Source organism: Ornithorhynchus anatinus, chromosome 3, assembly GCF_004115215.2.
Source record: "Ornithorhynchus anatinus isolate Pmale09 chromosome 3, mOrnAna1.pri.v4, whole genome shotgun sequence".
NCBI lineage: Eukaryota > Metazoa > Chordata > Mammalia > Monotremata > Ornithorhynchidae > Ornithorhynchus > Ornithorhynchus anatinus.
The window spans coordinates 49,646,458-49,653,831 of record NC_041730.1 but is presented as its reverse complement, the minus strand read 5'-3'; the positions used below and the strand labels follow the sequence as shown (position 1 = coordinate 49,653,831).

At 55.9% G+C, this 7,374-nt stretch overlaps 1 long non-coding RNA gene across 1 annotated transcript; it reads right to left on the bottom strand.

Annotated features, from left to right (window-relative positions):
* Nucleotides 1-225: 225 nt before the first annotated feature.
* On the bottom strand, nt 226-3,781 carry LOC114810244. The gene is made up of 3 exons (XR_003757965.2): nt 3,683-3,781; nt 2,557-2,706; nt 226-919 (listed from the first exon to the last, which is right to left on the bottom strand). It is a non-coding gene; the product is annotated as an uncharacterized LOC114810244 (long non-coding RNA).
* Between the last annotated feature and the right edge of the window lie 3,593 nt (nt 3,782-7,374).

Genomic DNA, 7,374 nt, shown 5'->3' with positions numbered 1-7,374 from the left:
ATGACCCCTCCCCCCCCCCCCCCCCCCCCCCCAGTCGGGTCCGTATTCGGTCGGGAGAGGTCTCGTTTGGATGCAGGGTTTCTTGGGACCGGGTGTGAGGGGATCTGGTGTCCCGGGGAGGGAAGAATGGAGAAGCTCTGGTGTCTTGGGTTTCCTTGCCTGGGTTCGCCACCGGAGGTGGATTCTCGGGGAGGTGGAAGCAGGTGTGCAGTAGGAAAAAAGGAATGGTTTGTCAATTTTTATTTGTGTTTCCATCTCCTTTTCAGCTAGCCCAGAGACCCAGTAGCCTTTCCTCACTCCCATGATCCTATGAAGAATCCCTTCGCTTTGGAATCCGGAGCCTAGGAGCACTCGACAAATGTCATGGAAGGTGAGGAGGAATAACCGTTTGCTTTTGTCATCGGAAACAAGGATTCCTCGATTTTAAGGATCGTCACGTAGATTCGGCTCGATGGTCCGTTCCAAGCCTTCCTCACGGTTTGAAACTCTTCGTGCCCCTCCCTCTTTGTTGATCGTGAAGAGGACTGCCCGTTTTGAAGATACTGAGTAGCCTTTGAATGAGTCTTCCAGAAAACCTCCAATTTTCGGCTTCTCGGAATGTGCCGTAGTCGCTCCATTTCCAGATCGGTCAGGAGCTGGAGATGAACATCAGTCTCTATTATGGGATGGACAAATGAATATTTTGGGGGTGAATCTTTTTTTTTTAATTCTGTAGCTTCCTCTTCTCGGGTGGAAGACGAGAGAGGCGCGTCGAGGCACGAGGTGCATAGGGAACTCCCACGAGGCGACACAAAGTCGTGTGGGTAGTTTGATTTTTCCGGGTCGAAGTAGGAGGACGGACCTCAGCCCGTCCATCGGGAGGGTACCCTTATCGGCTTCCGGCGGCACTCAGGGGATCTTTCTTCGGATCGGGCACGTTCTGTACGAACAGGGGGAAGAAATGGAAAAAATCGAGTCACGCGTGGCTCATCTCCGGTCCACCGCGATGCAACCTCCAGATCTCCCGGGGCCGGCACGGCGATGAGGAGGGTGACTCTGCGGCCACAAGAGCGACTCGATCCCAGGGAAGGGGTTGGCTTTTCAGAAAACTGTGCGGTGTGTGTGTTTGTGTGTGAGAGAGAGAGAGAAAGACAGCCTTTAGAGTGGGTAAGGTTGAGTTTGGTCCTGGGAGCGAAGGAGGAGGCCCCTGTCGAGTCAGAAGGCCGTCCCGGATCCGGGGGCCGGGGCTCCGGGCAGAGGTCCGGTTCCGTTTGGCTCGCCCGTGGATCCGAGGAGACCCCGGGCCCTGATTTCTCTAGAAGGGTCTCATCTCCGGGTGCTCCCGGTCCCGTCTCCGGGGTCACTCTGTCCATCCTCGGTCTCCTTTCGAAGGGACTCTGTTCCGGGTCTGACGGTCGCTTCCCGGGGAAGAGACTAGGGAAGTGTTTTCTCGGATATATTTGCGGACAAGGAATTCCGGAGCCTGGATTGTGAGATATGGATGTTAGTGGGGAGCGATGGAGTGATTTCCAGGGCATGAGTTTCATGGAGATTGTAGTGTCCAGTAGAGAGCAGTGTAGATCGAGGCCTAGCGCTAGTACCGGACTAGGACCGCAGTCTCTGGTGAAATGGGTGGGTGGTATCTTTGGCCTTGGGGCAAACAGCCATCCATTCCTCAAACTAGCGACCGGGACGTTTCTAGAGAGAGAGGGGTCACGTGAAGGAGTAGGGTGGATCGGAGTGTCCGGTGTCCTCCCGGGGATCGCCCCGACCGTGAGCCGGTCTCAAAGATCGGCCTTTCGCTCTTCCGTCAGGGGCCGTCTGCGGGGCGGCGGGAGGACAAGGTCCATCGTTTAAACGGAAAGAAAGAGAGAGAGGGAGATGAGGAAAATCAGGGAGTGTGCGTGTCTGTGCGTGTCAAGCCCCCACATGGATCTCGATTCCAGCAGTCGTGTATCAAATCGTTCCGTGGGTCGAGGATCACATCGGGATGGGGAGGAGTGTTTCAGATCTTTCGTCCACCCCGGTCGGTTCAGTATCCGGTCGGGAGAGGTCTCGTTTGGATGCGGGGTTTCTTGGGATCGGGGGTGAGGGGACCCGGTGTCCCGCGGAGGGAAGCATGGAGCCTTGGGTTCTCTGGTGTCTTGGGTTTCCTTGGTTGGCTTTACCACCAGAGGTGGATTTTAGGGGAGGTGGAAGCTGATGTGTGCAGTAGGAAAAGGGGAACGGTTTGTCCAAAGCATTTTTGTTTTTTTTTTCCATCTGCTTTTCAGCTAGCCCCGAGTTCCTGTCCACCGCAATGATCCTACGAAGAATACCTTTCGGTCGGAATCCGGAGCCTAGGATCAGTTGAAGAACGTCACGGAAGGTGAGCGGGAACGAATAAGAGTTTGCTCTCGTCACCGGAAACTAGGATCTTTCGAACTTTGGGATCGTCCCGTAGATGCGGCCCGAGGGTCCGTTCCAAGCGTTCGCCGCTGCTTTAAACGCTCTGTGCCCCTCCATCTTTGATGATCGTGAAGATCACTGCCCGCGCCGAATAAAGTCATTAGGTTTGGGGTGATTTTTTCAACCTACCCTTCAAATATCCGGTTTTCGGAAGGTCCCGTCGTTGCCGCGTTTGCAGATTTTTCAGGAGCAAGGGATGAAAACCGGTCCCTCTTACGGGATGGACGAATGAAATTTTTCGGTTTGTTTTCGTTAAAATCTCGTTGCCTCCTCCTCTCTCTGCGGTGCAAGACGGGAGAGGTACTCTGAGGCACGAGGTGGTTAGGGAACTTCCACGACACAATACAAAGTAGTGTGGGTAGTTTGGATTTTGTTTTATGGGTCAAAGTAGGAGGTGGAGCCTTAGGCGGTCCTTTGGGAGGTCCCCTTATCAAAATCAGGTGGCACTCTGGATCGGTTTTCGGATCTGTCCCGTTTCGTCCCAACAGGGGGAAGAAAACGGAAAGGACGGAGCGGGGTGTCGCTCATCTCCGGTCCTCTGCGACGCAACTTCCCGATCGTCTGGGGCCTGCCGGGCCATGAGGAGGGTGACTCTGCGGTTACAAGAGCAAGTGGATCTAGGGGAAGGTGTGGGGTTTTCAGAAAAATGTGTGGTGTGTGTGTGTGAGAGAGAGAGAGAGAGGGTATTTTAGTAATATTGGTATTTGTTAAGCGCTTACTATGTGCAGAGCACTGTTCTAAGCGCTGGGGTAGACAGAGGGTCATCCGGTTGTCCCGCGTGAGGCTCACGGTCTTCATTCCCATTTTACATATGAGGCAACCGAGGCCCACAGAAGTGAAGGGACCTGCCCACGGTCACACAGCCGATAGGCGGTGGAGCTCTGACTCCCGAGCCCGGCCTCTTTCCACCGAGCCACGCCGCTTCTCACTTCTTGCCTTTCCAGAGAGGGATTTGGGAGAGTTTTTTTAGGACTGCACAAGAGGACCTCTGGGCCACCGATAGAGGAAACATCCTCTTTTTACACCGGTGCCCTTTGTCTCTGAGTGAGACTGTAGACTTTATGCTGTAAGCTCACTGTGGGCAGGGAACGTGTCTGCCTGTCGGTATATCGTACTCTCCCAAGTGCTTAGTACGGTGCTCTGCACCCGGTAAGCACTCAACGAACACGACCGTTACCCGCCACGCCATCGGCTCAGAGTCGCCCCAGCATCCGACCCCATGGAAATGACAAAAACTCAGTTACGACATCCAAACCTAAATCGGTTGGCCCAAGGGAACCCTCTCCGGTCTCCAAACACCTTCAGCTAGACAAAACTCTAGAGAATTGCAACTGCCAGCCAGGCCGAGGAAGAGGAGGTCCCTCCCGTCGGTCGGCCAACATTCCGCTGCCGACTCAACAACCCGGAAGGAAGTTCCTCAAGGCCACTTCACCAGGCACATACCCGAGCCGACACGTTGGCGGGCTCTGCGCCGCGGGGCCGAGCACGGGCCGGAATTCTCGGACTCTGTCCAAGACCGGTCCGATTTAGGCTAAAACCGTGAAACTGCAGCAATCGGATGTGAACGGGCCTCACTTCCGGGGCTCACACGTGGGAATGTATCTGCAGCATCTTCACACATGTGAGCAGCCCCAGCTGCTGTCCCACCACATTCCTCCCACCGACTCCATGAGAGGAGAGGAGGGACGAGAATGGGGAGAGAATCGACCGTGGACAGAACATGGCCGTGTCTTTTTCGGGGGGGGGGGGGGCGCTTACCTCGCTGACTTGGGCTCCATGGGCTCTACAAACCGACAATTCTCTAGAGAACCTTTCCGGGCAACGGTATCCAGCTGAACAACAAGAGGGCAGTTCTTCCCTTCCAGTCAACTCTCCACTGTATTTTCTCGATCGGGCATACGACGGTCCGTCGAATGAACAAGAGTAATTCTCGCCCTCTCCTTCTTATGATCTAAGCAGAGGCACGCCCACGTCCCGCTGAAACCGGTTAAATCGTCAGTTGGTGTTCCATCGTAGTGTGGTTGAATCCCAGGTACCGCGATCAATTTAACCTTTGAGCTCTAAGATCCTGTCGACCGGGAACACACATGGAGTTCTGAAATATGAGATTACGCTCCGGGGGCTGGGTATTATTTCCGGAGTAGAGGTCGGGATCTCCAGCGACGATATTTCGAGCAGGTAAGGTCGAGTCGGGTTTTGGGAGAGCAAAGAGAAGGCCACCGTCGAGTCGGAAGGTCGTCCCGGATCCGGGGGCCGGGGCTCCGGGCAGAGAACCCGTTCCGTTCGGCTCGACCGTGGGTCCGAGGGGACCCCGGGCCCTTAATTCTATAGAAGGGTCTCAAGTCCGGGTGCCCCCGGTCCCGTCTCCAGGGTCACTCCGTCCATCCTCGGTCTCCTTTTGAAGGGACTCTTTTCTGGGTCTGACGGTCGCTTCCAGGGTAGAGACCAGGCAAGTGTTGGGCGAGGAGCAAGACAGGCCAGTTTGCGGTCTGTTTGGTGATCTTTCCAGAAAAGGAATCCCGGGGATTGGAGTGTGAGATGTGGAGGTCAGCGGTGAGGGATGGAGCAATTTTCAGGGCATGAGTTTCTCGGAGGTTCTAGCGTGCCGTACGGAGCGTCGCGCACCGAGTCCTAGTACTCGACTCGGACCGCCGGAACTATCGAAATGTGGGTACCCCGGTCTCGGGGAAACACGCCGTCCCCTCAAGCAAGTAGCGATAGGGATTAATCTGGGGAGAGAGGGGTCTTTCTTTTCGTGGGCATCGCCTTGCTGTTTCCCAAGATTAGATGTCTGCTTTTCTGTCAGGGGTTGTTTGCTGGGGAGTGGGAGGACACGGCCCCCAGTTGAAATGGGAAGAAAGAGAGAGAAGGAGATGAGGAGAATCAGCGAGTGTGTGTGTGTCTGTGCGTGTATGTGTGTGTGTGTGTGTGTGTGCGCGTCTGTCGGTATGTCTGTCCTTCTGTCTCCCCACTCCACATCCATCTGGATCTCTTTCACGGCTTACCTGATCTTTCAAGTAAGCTTCCTAGAAATGTCGGGTAGGGCCGATTTTTTCTCTTTTCCCCGTCGATGCCGTATCTGCTTTGGAGAACTCTCGTCCTTTGCCTCGAGGGTTGCTTCGGCATGGGTCTGCGGTCCTCTGTGGCGGGGGCGACCGAGTGAGGAAGCTAGGTCGTCTGTGGGTTCGGATCCGTGCATTCGTAAGAAGAGGTCGATGCGGTGCCGGGTCGAGCCCCGTCTCTTCTCGAGAAACCCAACGGCTCGCCTCTCTTCCCCTTCGGTCTTTCACCCCCGCCCCCGGACCGCCGTCCTCTCCGCTCCTCATCTCGTATAGCGGGGCACCCCAGGGGGGAATAGCGAAACGAAGAAAACTTCAAGGAATGTCATGGCAGGTGAGAAGGAACGTCAGTTTTCTCTAGCCCTTCGGAAAGACAAGGAAGCGCACAAGCCCGGTATCGGACTTTCGTTAGCACTTTAATTCAGTTAGGAAACATTTCCCCCGATGTAGCGTGGAGACGACGGGCTGTGCGTCACCCCCTCCATTTGCGGTTAGCCAGTCTAGCCTTCATCCTAGGCCGACCGTCGTCTCGTCCCCACACGCCGGGAGGTCCCGCGTCGGCTCCGTTCCCGGAACCGTAAGGGCGTATCGACGGAGTTCACCTCCTCGGGAATAGAATCCTTCGTCTTCTTCCCCTCCAAGGAAAGACCGGATGGCCTCGTCGAGGCGTGCCGTCGGTCGGGAACGGAGAGACGTTCCCCGCCGGTATTCTGTCCGGTTTCTTTTATCGGCCTAGCTGGGAGGCGAGGCGTTCCCCAGTCTATCCGGAGAATAGCCTCGAACCTTAGCCGTAATGCCGGCTATCCTACCCCGATCTACCATCTGAAATATTTTCTTTTTTTTTTCTGCCAGTAGAGGGAAGAAAGGCCCGCTCCAAACCCAACGTTTAACCTATCTCGTGCCAACGTCGATGTCAGAGACCGATCGGAGGCTCCCCGGCTGTGAGGATCATCTACGCGCGACTGGGAGAAAAACAGAATCCAAGGGAAGGGAAGGTGTTGGGCTGTGTGGGTTTGTGTTTGTGAGTGAGAGGGAGAGAGAGAGAACATTTAGAAGGGGTGAGATCGAGTCGGCTTCCGGGAGAGAGCGAGGAGGCCACCGTCGAGTCAGAAGGTGCCCCCCGGATCCGGGGGCCGGGGCTCCGGGCAGAGGACCGGTTCGGTTCGGCCCGCCCGTGGGTCCGAGGAGGCCCCGGGCCCCTAATCCTATAGAAGGGTCTCATCTCCGGGTGCTCCCGGTCCCGTCTCCGGGGTCACTCCGTCCATCCTCGGTCTCCTTTCGAAGGGACTTTTCTCTGGGTCCGACGGTCGCTTCCAGGGAAGAGATCAGGGAAGTGCTTGGTGAGGAGCGGGACGGGCAGGTTTCTGGTTTCCTCGGTCATCTCTTCAGACGAGGAATTCTGCAGACTTGAGTGTGAGATGTGGAGGTCAGTGGGGAGGGATGGAGGAATTTCCAGGGCATGGGTTTCATGGAGATTCTACCGTCTCGTATGGAGCCTTGTGCACGGAGGCCTAGTCCATGACTAAGACCGCCCGAACTACGGAAATGTGGGGCCCTTGGCCTCGGGGAAATCTGTTGCACCCCACAAAAAGTAGAGATAGGCATTTCTCTATAGAGAGAGGGATCCAGGAAAGAAGTCGGCTGGAGTCTGCTCTCCAGTCTTGCCCTGGGCATCGCCCCGAGCATGAGCCGGTTCCCAGGTTTGGATGTCCACTTTGCCGTCAGGGGTTGTCTGCAGGGGAACGGGGGAACACGGTCCACCGTCGAAACGGAAAGAAAGAGAGATAGGGAGATGAGGAGAATCCGGGTGCGTGCGTATGTCTGTCTGTCCATATGTCTCAGCACTCCGGATAGGTCTGGATTCCTTTAGCGGCCTGCCCGATCTTTC